Here is a 16,120-nt window from a genome sequence, read left to right on the forward strand (position 1 = left end):
GCAGAGTGGTACGATTGGCTGGATATTCAAGGATAAACTCAGAGTTCAGGAGGATAACGTAATGCAGAAGTTCCTTCATTCAACTCTCGCTCCTCTCTTGGTCTCTTTAACTGGCCGTCTACATGGGCCAACCACTTTGTACACCAATCAGCTCTGTCTGGATTTGCACATTCGTCCACTAGTGAACCTTTCCCCCCCCTGGGCTTTTTAGTTTTATACTGTGAAATATACATCTGAACAGTCTGGTGAGCCCTTGGTTGGATTTAAATAGCCTCACATGCTTCAGTCTCTTGGATACAGTGAAGCTGATTGGCCGGTTGTGCAGGCTGGCCATGCCCAATCACAAGGCATCCCCACAGAGCTCACCAGCCAATGGGAGGAGGAAGATGGTCTCTGCGATTTCATTGTCACTATGGGAGGGGGGTGAAACATGCTGCCAGGACAGGTGGCACTAACATGCAGAGCAGTGGACTCTATATAGTGAGAGTTAACCTGTGGATGAAGATGCTGCTGAGAGAAGAAAAGCTGGAGGTGGTTCTAAAAGATGAGGCTCTTCTCACCAGCAGCTGCATAGTCCCATGCACAGAAGCTCATTGTGTAGACACGTTACGTTATCAGCGCAGCTCACGTCACAGGAACGACCGGGTTGATTTGTGAGAGCCCTCGTCCTGCTTGAAGGTGGCTTGTCTCCCTGGCAACTGGCTCCGTCTCTGACCAGAAGCTCAGACTGATAGAGAGCACTCAGCTGGCAGGACAGGGGCTTCTTCATGTTACTTTCACTCGATCGCCATTCAGTCCTGGTTTGATCCCGACTTGAGTAGTACACACTTTTATCTCCTTCTGTCCTTCTCTCTTTTACCTTGACTTTGACCTGTTTTACACGGTGATGTAAAGTGATGCTTTCTATCCTTTTTTATCTTTCATATTTCTGTTATTCAAATCCTTATTTTTAAGACTAGTCATTCAACACAATCTTAGGAGCATGACACACTCACTTGGTATTGTGTATGTCATAAATTAAACTTGTGTATCCGTGAGCTACAAAACCCTCCAATTATATGAATCCTAAATTATGTTCTTGAATAATCGCATTATTTTTTGGTGTACAATTCAGAACTACACTTTCAATATTTAAAAATAAAAGTAATAATACAAAGAAGAACCTCATGTATAAAATTACCAGTAAAGTCTGATGAAAACAGCTTAAAAAGGTTGGTGGCTTTGCCTCGAAATAAGGTTTACGTGTTATTTTTCTAGGTTGTGTGTGATGTGAATGCCACAGAATTTCCAGAAAGTGGATCTTATGTTATGCTGATATTTTTTAGCCTTAATATTTTTAGTCCAATAAATTATTATTCCATAGTTAATTTTATTATTTAGGCAATGTAATCAAATCTGTCAAAATCAGGTTGCTGTATTGTTTATTGACTCCTCAAGTCACAGGTCACAGATCTCCTAATGGGACAGAGGTCATTCTGTTCATTCTGTCTTATCTCCTCGTGCTACATGCAACTTTATTTTATGACTCCTCACTCAGCTGTTGCAGCAGTGACACAATAAACCTCCTGAGTAAAGTGGAGCAAAGTTTTTATGAGGCATCAGGTTGACGTTTGAACACTACACAAATCAGCAGTGAGTCGCTCTCGGGTTCTGCTGTGTCAGCAGTTTCCCTTGTTCCTGACGGACATGGTGCGTGTGCACTGACATGACAAATCAAACTTCTCCTGTGTGAAATTACAGATTCAGCTTTTGTACTTAGTCAGAAAATATGATGAAATATGTCGGTCGAAGGAAGTTTGTAATGAGGAGCGTTGTGTCTCAGACAGGAAAGAACATTGTGTATTCTGCATATTTTTGTGCAGATAAAAAGATGATACAGTAACTTCTCATACCTCACAGCAAGCACTTTTATCACTCGATCATTGGTGGCTGTCAGTTTAATTAGAGTGTAAAGGCAATGAGAAATATAGAATCACTGAATATTATAGATTCAGTAATTTTTTCTATGGCACTTTCTTTATCTTTAAATGTCAGGCAGTTCATATTTATGCCAAACTGAAGCATCTCTCCACACTCTTTAGTCAGAGGCTAGAAAACCAGACTAACTCGCTGTCTTTAAAGACTAAAGGAGCACGCAGACATGTAAAAGAGGCAGACACACAAGACAGACAGTCACCGTCCTGTCATTTACTTTTGTGTGCATGGAAAAATTAAATATTTCACACACACACACAGGCTCATATTACACAAGAGCCAGGCCACACCTTAGGAACACACACACACACACACACACACACACACACACACACACACACAGAGGAGACCACAAGGATTTTTGTTGACCTCTTGACCTGGTGACCATTTTTAATTTTCATCTCATTCAGGTAGAAACTCCACCCACATAATTATGGATTAATAAGGGACTCCACTGTGTTTTTTACTTAACTTAACCCAACCCCAACCTTTTAATCAACCGGAAACCTGAAACCTAACATAACCCCTTATCCTAACCCCAACTCTAACTATAAGCAAGTACCTTTATCAACACAAATTATTATTATGCAAAACCAAGCATTTATTAAAACACTTTAATCCAGCATTATCTGAAATAGGTGCTATTTGATGAGTAAGATTTAACATAGACCCACAGACTGTCTGGTCTTTGTTTCCCCTGAGATTGCCATCGCCCTAACAGATCCCAGTGAAGCATGTCCATCTCATTTTGAATGCTAATCAAAATGCAATATCCTGATGGAGCTTCTATCTGTTTCTATGAATAGATATGTGGATGTGCATGTGTCCTGACCTGTCTGACCTGTGTGTTTCATCATCTTCCTCCCCCGCTTTTCCACAGCCGTGATCTGACCACGTGACAACATGCTCAAACACTCAGATATTTACCTACTTAGTCATCACAGGTCTCATGTATATCTGTTTCTCACACTGTGGAGCACTGACACATGAAATGCTAATGCAGAGTGTGTTTTACAGTAATTTGCTCCATTCTGTTGTTTGGCCAGGAAAAAAATGCAATGAAATTAAAAAAATATGAGAATTTCATCTTTTGAGTTCAAGAGGCTGTTCTCCACAAGTACACACTGTGAAGGCTGCTGATGCACGTCTCGCTCATTCCCAGGCTTTGTTGTGTTTATCAGGGTCACACTTTAGTGAGTGCCTGTGAGTGTCTTTTTGTGTAGGTACGACAGTAACTAACCCTCTCTCCTTCAATGTCTTTTGCTCTTTTCTTTTGCACAACCAATGCTGCAATCAGGCTCTTTTACTGGGAGCAAAACATATACATGGAATGGTGTGTTGTGTTGGTGCAGTTTATTGTCATGTAAGACAAACAAAAGTGTCAAATTCTCACAACAACATTTTTTTGGGCTGTAGAAAAATTACAATTAGGTTTTTTTAATGATTAGCTAATCTAAAATGTATTGTTTAGCTCTACAATTAATATTATGTAAAGATATAATATTATAATATAAAATGTATTATAGATCAAAGTCAAGCAAGTTTTCTTTTTCTGTTTGAAGCAGCTGTGACAGACTCCAACAAAAACAGGATTCGCTGTCCAGTTAACATTGATACACCTGGATTTTTATTAATATTCATGTTTACTATATATTTCATCCTATATCTCTCCAAGTCTCCTTTGCTTCTGAGTACAATCTAAAAAAACAATTATAAATTATTAACAATTATCAGAATTTGAAAAGTCATCTTATTCTATTAATTGTAAAATACACTTGGACAAACAAAGAGACTGAACTGTCATGGTTACATAATACTCTGGTAATAAACAATGTGAGCTGCACCGTGCACCGTCATTACATTGGCCAAGGAAGTTATGTTTATACCCCTGACCGTTTGTTTATTAGCAAGATTACGCAGAAACCACTGGATAGATTAACATCAAACTTTTACATAGATAAGACCCTTTGTAGAGGTATTGTCTTTCAAAGTAAACTGGTGGATCCTGACAGGGATGTGCAATACGAAAACATTCTCCTTGACCCCTGCTGTATTCGCAGACACACACAGACTGTGTGTGTCCAGCTCAAACTAACACTTAACATAAATGTCATCAAATTCTAAAATAGAGACTGAACCCACATGGATGTCCTGCTCTATCTTTTGCATGTCATTCTGGGGGGCGTTTTATGGAGCTCCACGGTAACCTGCGCAACATTAACTGCCGCACACATTCGTACTCCACCATCATTGGTAATGTCTTCTTGTCCTGCCGCCACCCCTCCCCCAGACCTCAGCTCCTTTGTTTGACGGTGAGGATCATCCATCCCTCTTGGGTGATATCTGCCAATGAACGGTAACACCATCATAACTGCCCTTCTCCGAGCACCACATTAAACCCCTCTCTTTTGTTCTCTCTGCTGTATTTCTCTCGTTCCTGAATCGTGCCATGATCTCCCAGTGATGAATGGTGATAGGGACTTCTCCGTGTCTGCATCCACTTGCGTCTTGCACGCAACCCTGCATGCAAACAAGCAAAAAACACACGTTCCAGATCAAACGTTTTATCAATTAACAGTCTGCTAAGAACTCTGAATGAGAGATGACTGCAGCGGCAAACATAGACAACAAAGCATTCAAGGTGTTTGTCCCTGAATTTATGGGCAGGAGCAAGTCTGCATATTCTGCTCTCATGCAAGGGGGGATGCAGACTTCATAAACAAAGTCAGCTGCAAGTTTTACTGTACATGGACACACACAAACACACGCACAAGACATCCAGATACAATGCTGCACAAAGCCAGAACACACACTCACAAACACACATGAAACACATATGGAAAAGAGGCCTTCAAGACCAGGATGGGGAAATGATTTACTGTCACACAAGCATAGACACGTCAACACATGCACACAGATACATGCATGCTATCGTACACATGCTGAGGACAAAGAGACATGAGATGGACACAAAGACACAAGATATGGTATGTAAGAACAGTAAGCTGGTCACACATAGATTTATACATCACATCCATGCAGGCCATCATGTCTAAAGCAATTTATACATTTTTTAAACTCTCACAAACACATTCATGATAAATAAGAATCCACTATATTAGATTTATGTCACATCGGCCACTGGCTTCTCCTCCCTAACGGCTCATTCTTTATGGTAGATTAGTCCCTCTTTGTCTCGCCAGCCAACACACCATCACCACCATTACTTAACATGTGGAGAAAACAAGGGGAAGGGATGGAGGGAGGGCGGGGAGTAATGAAGCTATGTATGTGCTTTCCCTGGTGGTTTTAATGGTGAGTGGAAGGCCATAATTCACCCCAGCGCACGCGCATGCTAGCGCAAATGAATGCACACTCGTACATGTGCATGTGCACACACAGACGGCCAAAGCAATACTTTTGACTCTCTCTCTCTCTTTCTCTCTCTCTCTGAGTCTTTGTGTGCGTCCCACCCTCCATTTAGGCCAGTGCAAAGAAGATATATGGATGTGTGGAACAGAGTGACCTTGACATTGTGTGTGTGTGTGTGGGTTGGGGATGGGAGAAGGTCTATACTGACTGTGCACCAAATGGACCCATCTATAAGTCATTATAATAACACACCATCACATCTATTCTATTCTACTCAGGCTTAAAAAGCATGAATATAATACACTAATATACCTGAAACTGCAATTGCCAGTCATCATGAACTAATATTTAGAATATCTGACTATAAATGGAGGAATCTATGTGCGTCGGTTTGTCTGTCTGTCTGTCGACCCTTCACAATACACCTGCACCATGTCATGGTCAATCGGATGAGAAGTTGTTAAGAGTATAGATAGGTCACTGCACTAGTTACTGTATAATATCCTGTGATATAGTGCATATATTTAATATATCTTTTAACAACAAACTAAAGAAGACAGGTTCTTATATTTTAGAGCTAGATTCAACACAGGAGTAATACACAACGTATATACAGTCTATGTACACAACACACAAATGACTGGATTTATAATAATAATAATAATAAAACTTTATTTCTATAGTACTTATCTAAACAAGGTGACAAAGTTAAGAAAATCACAAAGTTGGATGTAACCAATTAACCTAAAACCTGAGTATTGGGACCCCTGGAGGTCTGCAGGGCCCAAGGGAAGTTGCCCACTTGACCCAATCAGTAATCGAGTGGAATGCTTTCAACATTTTTAACTTTACCAAGCCCCAGTGACGTAACAATGAGCGCTGTATCTAACAGTTTTCATTCACATAATTAAATTTTCACTGTAAATAAAAAACATAACCCTTTGAAAGACGTTATAATTTCATTCTACAGTTTTACACACAAGGCCTTTTTTGTGGACAGATCATCAAAACAACAACTGCTCCTTGTGTGATGTGTTTATATGAATCTGGGCCCGGCACATAATGAAGTTTTACACTTCTGACACAACTGTGCCTCTGGCTAATCCGAATATAAGACGTGTTTTCTTCCACGGTTTGTAAAGTACAAGACAAGAATTCTGCCATTTTAGTCAATGGAGACAAAACAGTGAGTCAGATTGCTGTGAGACACACACATACACACACACACACACACACACACACACACACACACACACACACACACACACACACACACACACACACTACTCTGGTACAACATGATCTAGTCATTAATCTAAGGTTATGAGCACACTCTGCCAGATAGCACATCTCCATGTAGGTCAGTAGAGGATGATGCAAGTTGCAGTGAAACACATCAACATACAGACACCACTCGAAGAATCGTTCGGCATTAAAAGCAGGCATGGTACAGTGTAGTTATTGCCCTTCGTGACCCTCAGTTCACAGACATGTAACACAGTCACATGCAGCTACATGCTAAAGTGGGAGGTAATGCTCTCAACCTCTAGAGGGTGGTGGGGGGATGGGAACACGATGGGGGTTAGTGGGCTTATACAGCAAATGGATTGAGAGCAAGCTGAGCACGATGCCCCCATCACATGATGAAATAACAGTGTGTGTGCATGTGAGGGAGTGATGAACTCTGCATCTACTGGCCTGATGTGAAGGAGCAGATGAGGGTTGGACGGGCAGCTTTTCTGTTTCCTGTGTGATTCTTCCACCTCATCTCCCTCTGCTCTCTGCCCAGCATCAACCTCTTCCTCTCTGTTATTCAAGAAAAGTGGGGCTCGAGGTGGAGAAACAGTAGAGAATGTGATAAAAGAAAAAGGTGTGAGAACGAAACAGTGGAAGGTGGGAAACAGACGTACGACTGTGACGGGAAAGAGATTAACACAATTTTATTGTTTATAATTTGATTTGATCTGCATTTAAATTAACAGACGCAATAAGATAAATTGAATATTTATCATATACATCTCAAATTACATCGTTCCTTTAAGCGTCTCAGAAGTCCAAAACAAATCAATGGAGCAAATGAAAAGCATCAATCAACACAATGATTTCCCCTCTTCTAACAGTCTACTCCTGCGCTCCTAGTGTGTGAGGTTATCCAGTTCAACCCCATCAATGGTCCGACCCCCATCGATTTAGATGGAACCAGCAAAATCATTTGCAATCCATGGTGATGCTACACAATGGTTGATAACCAGAAAGAGCTATATCAGGCTGTTGGAGAGGAGAGGTGGGGAAACTACAGAGAGATCATGCAGGGATTCAACAAAACAAGATGAGAGGAAGGTGAAGTATTAGGAGAGCGGTGTGTTGTAATGCTATAGAGACATCATCCACTCACAGCACTGAAGTATCTATGATGGATGGATAATAATAATAGTTGTTGTTGTTGTTGTTTCTGTTTGTAAAGCTGATAATTATTGAAATATTCTGAAAAAAATACCCTCACCCCTTAAAAAAGAAATCCCTGAAAACATATACATATCGGAAAATTACCAGGAAGTTATGAAACAATGACCCCCAACAATACTGAATCAAAATAATCTACCAATATTACCAATTAAACCCTGGAAAAAAATACCCCCCAAATAATTGCCCAAATGATGAAGATGTCATAGACCAAGAGCTACTTTTCTCTCTCTGATGACATATATGTTTTGTTGTAGTATTTGCTCTTGATTCATGGCCCCTGGACACTGTGGATCAAACACAGGAGACTGAGTTACTGCACATATTTAACTGCAGAACTTCTACGGCTGTAAATATTGTCATTTTAAAATCTGCCAGTTTCAACGTTCCTCCACCTTTGACTCTTCCTCTCTCTCTCTTTTATTAACACAGCCTCGTTCATTCTTCTCACTTACCCCTCATTTCTATTTCTGTCTTTTCATTGCACCTCACGTCAGACGATCATTTTTCCCACTGCAGATCACATCCTCACACATTCAGAAGTGTGATGCGCCCATATGGATGCACATACTGCAAATCTCAAAGGAAAAAGGTATAAATTCCTCTTTAGAGATGTTTTTTCACCACAATCCTGCAAAGAAGTAATATGTGCGAATACATGGTGATGATGAGTGTTTTTTATCTATTGGTACAAAAAGAACTGAAGGGGGGGAAGCAATCTGACATCCCAACACAGGCTGTGAGTCAAATCACTGTGAGCTATAATCTGCCCTGATGACGCTGATCACATCCTGTGAATGGAGGTGCTGCGGGACAATGCTCAGGCGCTCTGTGCCAGTGTGCCATTACAGAGATGACATCATTCTACTGCAGCACTTAGCGCGTGCCTCGCACACACACACACACACACACAGACATACACACACACGCACACGAGTATCATGCTCAGTTCCCAGGTCTTTCCACTGTCATGGATCTGACCTCGTGAGGCCTGCAGTAATTAGCATGTGTGTTAGTGCCTGTATGTAAGGTATATATACAGGTAGGGTATCAAGATGAGATAGCGAGAGGCGAGCTATCGAAATTAAGATGTCACTGCCGGGGCGAGAGGAGTCCACTAATGGCCATATCCTAACAGATCCATCACAGCTCACATCTTGTTTACACTTTGAACCCCACACCACATATTGATGACTCACTTCTCATTAGCCCACTCGCTCAGTCTCTCTATCTAAATGTGTGAGTGTGTTTGTGTGTGTGTGGGTATGTGCGTGTGTGTGTGTGTGTGTGTGTGTGTGAGATAGATAGATAGATGGATGGATAGATGGATAGATGAATAGATGGATAGATGGATAGATAAGTGAGTGAGTGGAAAAACTGTGTGTGAAGGGTGTGAAGGACCTAGTGTGAGTACACACTCAGATCACACATGTCACCTGCGACTCTTTATTTAGCTGGTTTTCTCATCATGTCAGGAGCAACTTGTCGTCCAACCTGTCATGATGACTAATGGGGCTGGAAGCCAGAAGCCACAGTGACTCCTCATCCTCTGGTCTCACCAGAAACTAAAGTCTCTCTCCTGTTATTTTGCTTGTTCAAATGGCGGCGTTATTAATGCGTAATCCTATGTTATGGTTCAAACAGGGTTTGTTGGATGTGCTGTCCAACCACATCAAACAGTGGTTGGTCATACCTATTTTAACTGGCTGAAACCTATGGTGCAGCAATATACTGTTCATCCGTGCAAGGACTGGGATTAGGAGACAGAATTTAGTCATAGGTCAGGAGGTATCAGAGAGAATTAGAGGTGGACATATTACAAAGTAGTGCAGTGATTATTCATATGACAGGAGGCTATAGTAGCTTAGGAATTTAGTTTTTTAGTTTTTTCTGTTTCTCAGGGGTTTTAAATTAGAAATGTTTGATGAAATTTTTAATGCTTGTTTCAATGAACTGCCAGATGGGAAACAAACAACATTTTGGACTATAAAGTTGAATTGCATGAATTCTGTTTCATTATTACACTGCAAACACAAAATGTTTTATTGCAAATGTGAATTTTGATCCATTGATTAAAATCGTATAAAGATGCACGCAGAGCATTTGACAATAAAGGTAAAAACCTGCCAATGCCATGTAAAGACTCAAGTCTAATCAATATTTTCTGGAGGATGATCCCCAATATCAATATTTTTAAGTTAAAAAATCCAGTCACTAGATGTGTTCTGATTATATTATTGTTTTTGCACATACACACAACATCAGAAACATAACAAAAAAACAAGTTACCCTATCACCAAGGAATCAGGCAACATTGATGCAACATTCTGATTAGCAAACTTAGTAACATACAAAAGACTACAGTTTTTATATGGCAAATTGTATAATCATTTAAAAGGCTTTGTGTGCTGACTCATGATGTTTTACTTTGCATGAGCATAAATACACAAAGACTCACATGAGTATAGAAAGACACATATTGTACTTGCACAGCACCACTGTCAGTGAGCATAATATTCCAGTCTGACTCTGGGACCACTTTTGTCAAATCATGTAAAATCAATGTGACTATTTTGGAGAATATGAAGACACTGATCATATCCGAGCATAAATACACACACATGCTCAAACAGTACTTCAACACACTCTCTGCACCCACACAGAACATTGCTCAGTTGTGTCATCAGTGTTTGGGAGGAAGGCGTACAGTGTTCTCTGAGTACACAGGTTAATTGCATGCTGCATTAAAACAAAGACGGCATTTACAAAATGGAAGCTCGCTGACATGGAACTAGGCAGAGGTGGATAAAAACAACTGAAATGTGGGTTGAGATAAAGATCGATGGCAAGAAAGCTGAGTCAGTTACTCTTGATATGACATGAAACCAATGGCAACCTTATTATGTCTCATTTAATTATAATTCAATTAAAAGCTAAAAACAGTGTCCACCATCATGCTATGTTAAGGCTGAGGTGGATAATGTGGCTCTGAGTAACTGCTCTTGAATCTGGATGTTTGCCTGCTCTTCAATAGGTTGCGACATAATGGAAAAAGATCTGAGTTCAGAGGAGTTTCAAACCATTCATTCTGTAACCTTAGTGACCTCATGTGTGACTGCAGCTGGGCCAGACATGCAGGCAGTCAGGTGACCATCTGACTGGGAACTGCTATTAAAATGTGGCTTTGGTATTTACAGTTGCGGTGAGCCTGCTCCCTCAGTCTCAAAGCATGTTTGAATATTTTGAGTCAACCCTGAGCTTGGGATCAGCTGTTTAAAGGAACACAGCAGAATTAATTTCCTTGTTCTGTTCTTTCATCCTTTTCTAAAGTCTCTTCTTCATTAAAGAACATTTGGAGGCAACAAACAAACAGAAAATTCTTGTTGGTTTGAGGTTCTTTTGGATATTTCAGTGCCATTGAAAAGGCCACATCGGTTAAACCAAAAGTCCCTGATGCATGTCCTGGTTTGGTAATGATGACAGTGTGGTTATGAATGTACCGTACTGTATATGACAACAAAGCTTGGGTTTTACAAATCATTGTGCTGTGAATATACTGTGACCATCCGAAGCATTTCTGTAATTGTAGTGTCTCTGCAGTTGCAACTTTTCAGTTTTGTTATTAGCAATGTGAAAATGATGACAACAAATCTCGATTAACAAGTCTACACTACACGAGTCATGAGTTTGAATTCCCCTGAAACCGAAACTGGCATTAATCCTTTTATTGATCACTGTTGAAATTATATCCATCTATTGTCTCCTGTTTCTGAGCTCAGGTAGTGGAGGAAGCCAGCCAAGTAGGGTTTTCCAGACTACCGTCTCCTCAACTGAGAAATTTCAAACACAGAAATCTGCTTTGTTATAATTACAAGTTTCGTGTTGATCATCTTATTTATATTTTAGTGGACTAATATGGCATTATGGCATTGAATACCATTAGCAGGTCCTTACTTCAGAAATTAAATGAGAAACCATGCTTTCATTAACACTCATTTGTTATTATAAATGATATATTATATTTTAGTATATTTTCCCCAAGAAGATAAAACAGACGCTCCCATGAAAGTTTTCAGTCTGAAGATTTTCCCCAGGAATTAGTCACTTTCATCTATTCCTTACTACACACATACTTACACACTCACATAAACTAACATGTTAATCTGGAATAGTATTTTTTATGACAGCAGGTTGGCAGGAGGGAAAAGTGTCAATTGGTCGTTCTGAACAAGGGGAAGACAGGAAGGGGAATAAGGAGCAGCCTGTCAGTGGAGCGGCTCGGTCAGGGTCTGTGTTGATGTTTTTTGCGTACGTCTGTGGGAGGTTTGTACTCTACTTTGTACAGAAACTTGATAGGTTTCCCCCCCCGCTTTTCTTTATGTTTCGCAACAACCAAGCAAAAGCACCCAGCCCAGTGTCAGGTATCAGGGGGTTGCTGTGCGTCTGCTCTCGTTTAATGCTGCCTTACACACAACAAACGTTGTGCAAGAGGACTTCCAGGAACTTGAGAAGAACATGGTTGTTGTTTGGCTGTTTCGATCCCTCCAGACTGACATGAGAGAGAGATTTATTTTCTGGAGGGAGTGTAAGGTTAAATTTGTTCATGCACAAGAAACACACAAACAGTTGGTGAGTTATCTTGTGAATTAACAGCACATGTGAGGCAAATGAGAGCTGCTGCATTTTCTTTGCTGGGCTGGAAATTCTTCTCGTGGCAGTATGAGCTGTTAACTGCTGCCCTATGCTTCCCCAGCACAAATGTATGTACTTCTAATTCTTTCTGTATTGGTGCTGCAATAAAAAAAAATGAGTTAAGAGAAGGACACGGAAAGGGTGTGGAGCCTCACCAAGCTTTATTTACATGCGCGCCATTTCTTATACAAACTAGATTACAATTCAAAATGGAATACACAGGAAGAATACCCACTAACATCAAGTCAAGAAGAAGCAAGATTAATAAAGGGCAAAGTTCAGAGGGCGTATGGATGGGAGCTGGACTGGGCCTCTTTACAAGGATGGAAAAGGTTCAAGATCATGAAAAGGAAACGTCCAAAAAAAGGTGATTAAGGTATCTAGTGGTATGTCTCTTCTGTTGTTTTAATTGTTTTTCTCAGCATTAAAGTTGCACGTGCTGTGCTGCAGGTGTGTGTTGAGCACAAGAAGAGAAGACCTGTGCTTCAATGAAGTAGTAGCACTGACTGACTGTGTGGAAGGCCTGCTCCACTGTGACTAAACTACTGTATCTTCCCGAAAAAGCCAAAAACCTTTGAATGCACTGAATGTACAAAATGTTAGCATCACTCTCTTGTAATTGAGATCCCCTTTGCAGTTAATCAGGGATCAATAACCCCTCTTTGAATAGAAGGGATTAGAGCATTCCCTGGATTCACCTTGTCAGTCTTCACAGGAGGATTAAAGCAATATTCTGCACAGTCAGTGCAGATACATTCAAATGCTTAGCAGTTCGGGTGATGGCTCAGGATTACCCCTACCCCAAAAAAACAAACAAAAAAAACAAATTTTAAATGTGACATGATGTAGGAATTTCCAGCTCATTGTTGGGTGATGCTTCAAACATGTCAAGGTCATAACTAACGGCTCACTGAAAGCACCAGGACGTGAGCCTACTCCACCCCACGTGGAATAAAAACAAGTGAGAGGCTGAGGAACGTCCGTTAAAGAGGTTTTTCCCCGTGTCTGCGTCCATGTTCACACCCTTGTAATAATAAACCCCTCAAATGCAGGAGGGTGGTTCAAGTGCTGCTCTGTAAGCCCTGATTTAAAAAAATTGAAACAGAGTGTGCGTTTGATACAGGGTCCTTCTCTGTGTGACAATTTCTGTCGAGGGACGGCACCATTGGCAGGGTCAAGGGGGTACAGCTAAGTCATGCACTAAACCTCAGATAGCACAGTAGATCATTCTAGGCAACCATGCAAGCGCACGCCTCTCCCTTGGCCTCAAAGTGATATACACACATCTGTACACTTTATACAAAGTGGGGCACACACTTCATGTCACTACCCCAGACAGAGATGGGGTACCAGGGTCTCCAGATGCTACATCAATGGTGCGTTCCACCATTTTGAAAATCTGGTTTAACAATTAAATCACTGGTAACAGTGTTCCCTTCTACCTAGTTGTTCATTATTTCTTCAATTTTACCTTTAGAGGTATCACAAAATCCAAGGGTCAAATACTACACGAGTATCCTACATAAAGACATACAGCGAGTGTATATGCATTTCACACAGTTCATAATGCATAAATACATGCATGCATACAGTCGGCTGTGCTGTATGCACCATGAGGGATAGTGAGGGGTTACACATCCTTGTGAGATTAATTCAACAGAAAATACACACAACAGATACACACACACACTCACACACACATACACACACTCAGTTACTCAGGAGATACAGGAAGTCACCTGCAGGAGCACCAGGCATGTCCGTGAGCGGATGTGTGTATGTGTGTCACGAGTCCGACAAGAGGAGAAACGGCTATGACAGCAAAACCAAAAATAACAGACCACATGAAGTCTGACGTTTATCTTGCTTCCTCCTCTTCATCGCAACGGCCAAAAGTTCACAGGTTACAAGTTCACAAACACAAAGCGTTACTGTTTTTTTTCAATCAAGAAATGTTAAAATACCATTAGAATGTGACTTGATGTTACTTAAACGGGAAGCCTCCCTTTTCCCCCCTGAGTGATTCTATATATATGCATAACAAGCCCCACAAGCTCATTTCAAGAAAACAGCAGAGCTTAACACAGATCCCTGGTATTATTTTTTCTATCTATGTAGGTGTAATATATATATATATATATATATATATATATATATATATATATATATATGGGTGTGTGTATGTGTGTGTGCATGTGCGTGCTGTGATTTGGCTGCCAGCATATCCTACTGTTTGTTTCAAGTAATTTGGCAATATACAGAGATAGCTTATTGTTTTTACTCGAGAAACAAATGGCTTCTAGAGGAATGAGCCTAAAAACCCTGCTCTCGCCGCTGTCTACGGATTCAACCTCGCCGTGCTACATGTGGCTGCAGCTTTGGGCTTCTGCAGGTCATGGGTAAAAACAGGAAAAAAAACAACAAAAAACTGAATGCACGGCTTGCTCTCAGGACAGGATTCAACACTGTTTACATAGCACCTGTTATGGTGTGGAAATGTTCACAACCCACGGACACAGGTATTAATTTTGGCTACATCATATGCTGTGATAAACGACCTTAACAGAATTCACCAGACGCAAAGAAAACAAAGAAAAGACTGACAATATCCCCCACTCCTTCTTTCTTGAACTTCCCCCTGCCCTGCACTGTACAAATATCCATGATGACATTTTCTTCCTATAGTCTTTTTTTTTAAAATTGTTTACAGTTAGATATACACAAAAAAAGAAGAAAATATTTTGTAGTATGAAGCTAATTGTAATACAACCCTCATTATGCTGCAGTTTATTTCAAGCATGGTATAAGAACTAAACGGGTCGTGCATGGCGTTATATCAAGAAATTTGAACGTCTACAGGTTCTGAGATCTTGCAAACTGGGGCAGCGTGTAAGTTTGTTTGTATGTGTGTGGATGTGTGGCTGCTCAATAAGTGACATACTCTATTCCCATCATTTCATTTTATCATAACACCAGTTCTCTTTGTACAGACATGTATGATGCAGAAACAATTATGATAAAACAAAACAAAATCACTGAACATTTAAAATCACTAAGTGAGAACAGAGGGATTTTTTTTCAACATAAAACGTCCCAGGATTTACACCACATCACTTCTTGATTTTTTCACTTTACATGTTTTCTACTTTTTTAATATCTTCAACGGGAATATCTGCACTGCTCACTCCTTACATCTTTGCTTGATATTTAGTCCTCATATTCCACCTGAAACCCCTTCTGATAAGCAGAGTCTCTTTGATATCAACAGACTGGGTGTCAAAGGAAAATTGCATAACCCTAAGATTTGTGAGTTTGTTGTGATTGTTTGACGTAGCTTTCTTTCTTTTTGTGGTTGTTTCACAGGAGGCGTTGAGGGCTTATATGTGCAGCATCACTAGAGTCTGTCAGATATCTCGTAGTTCACCAGTGTGGGAGCAAAGGTAAAGCTCTCAAGAGGAAGTCTTCTTCTGTAAACATAGGGTTTGTATTTTACGTTGTGCTGATGGCAGGTTTGGCAAAAAGGATGTTGAACATCTGATCTTCTCTTGCACTACACAGTTCAGACCTGGGGAGAGAAAGAGAGTAGAAATTTATTTCTGAGTATCTGTGCAGTATGTCA

The 16,120-nt window shown here is 40.5% G+C and overlaps 1 protein-coding gene and 1 long non-coding RNA gene across 2 annotated transcripts in view; one reads left to right on the forward strand and one right to left on the reverse strand.

The window, feature by feature from the left end:
- Positions 1-16,120, forward strand: part of LOC138405553 (uncharacterized) — a 61,281-nt gene that overhangs the window by 1,490 nt on the left and 43,671 nt on the right. The gene's annotated exons all lie outside the window — the stretch shown is intronic.
- Positions 12,644-16,120, reverse strand: part of foxo3b (forkhead box O3b) — a 42,243-nt gene continuing 38,766 nt past the window's right edge. The window contains exon 4 of the mRNA XM_020097707.2: positions 12,644-16,066. The gene's annotated coding sequence lies outside the window, so the exon portion shown is untranslated. The remainder of the gene's footprint in view (positions 16,067-16,120) is intronic.

The sequence above is a fragment of the Paralichthys olivaceus genome, chromosome 19, assembly GCF_024713975.1.
Source record: "Paralichthys olivaceus isolate ysfri-2021 chromosome 19, ASM2471397v2, whole genome shotgun sequence".
NCBI classification, from domain to species: domain Eukaryota; kingdom Metazoa; phylum Chordata; class Actinopteri; order Pleuronectiformes; family Paralichthyidae; genus Paralichthys; species Paralichthys olivaceus.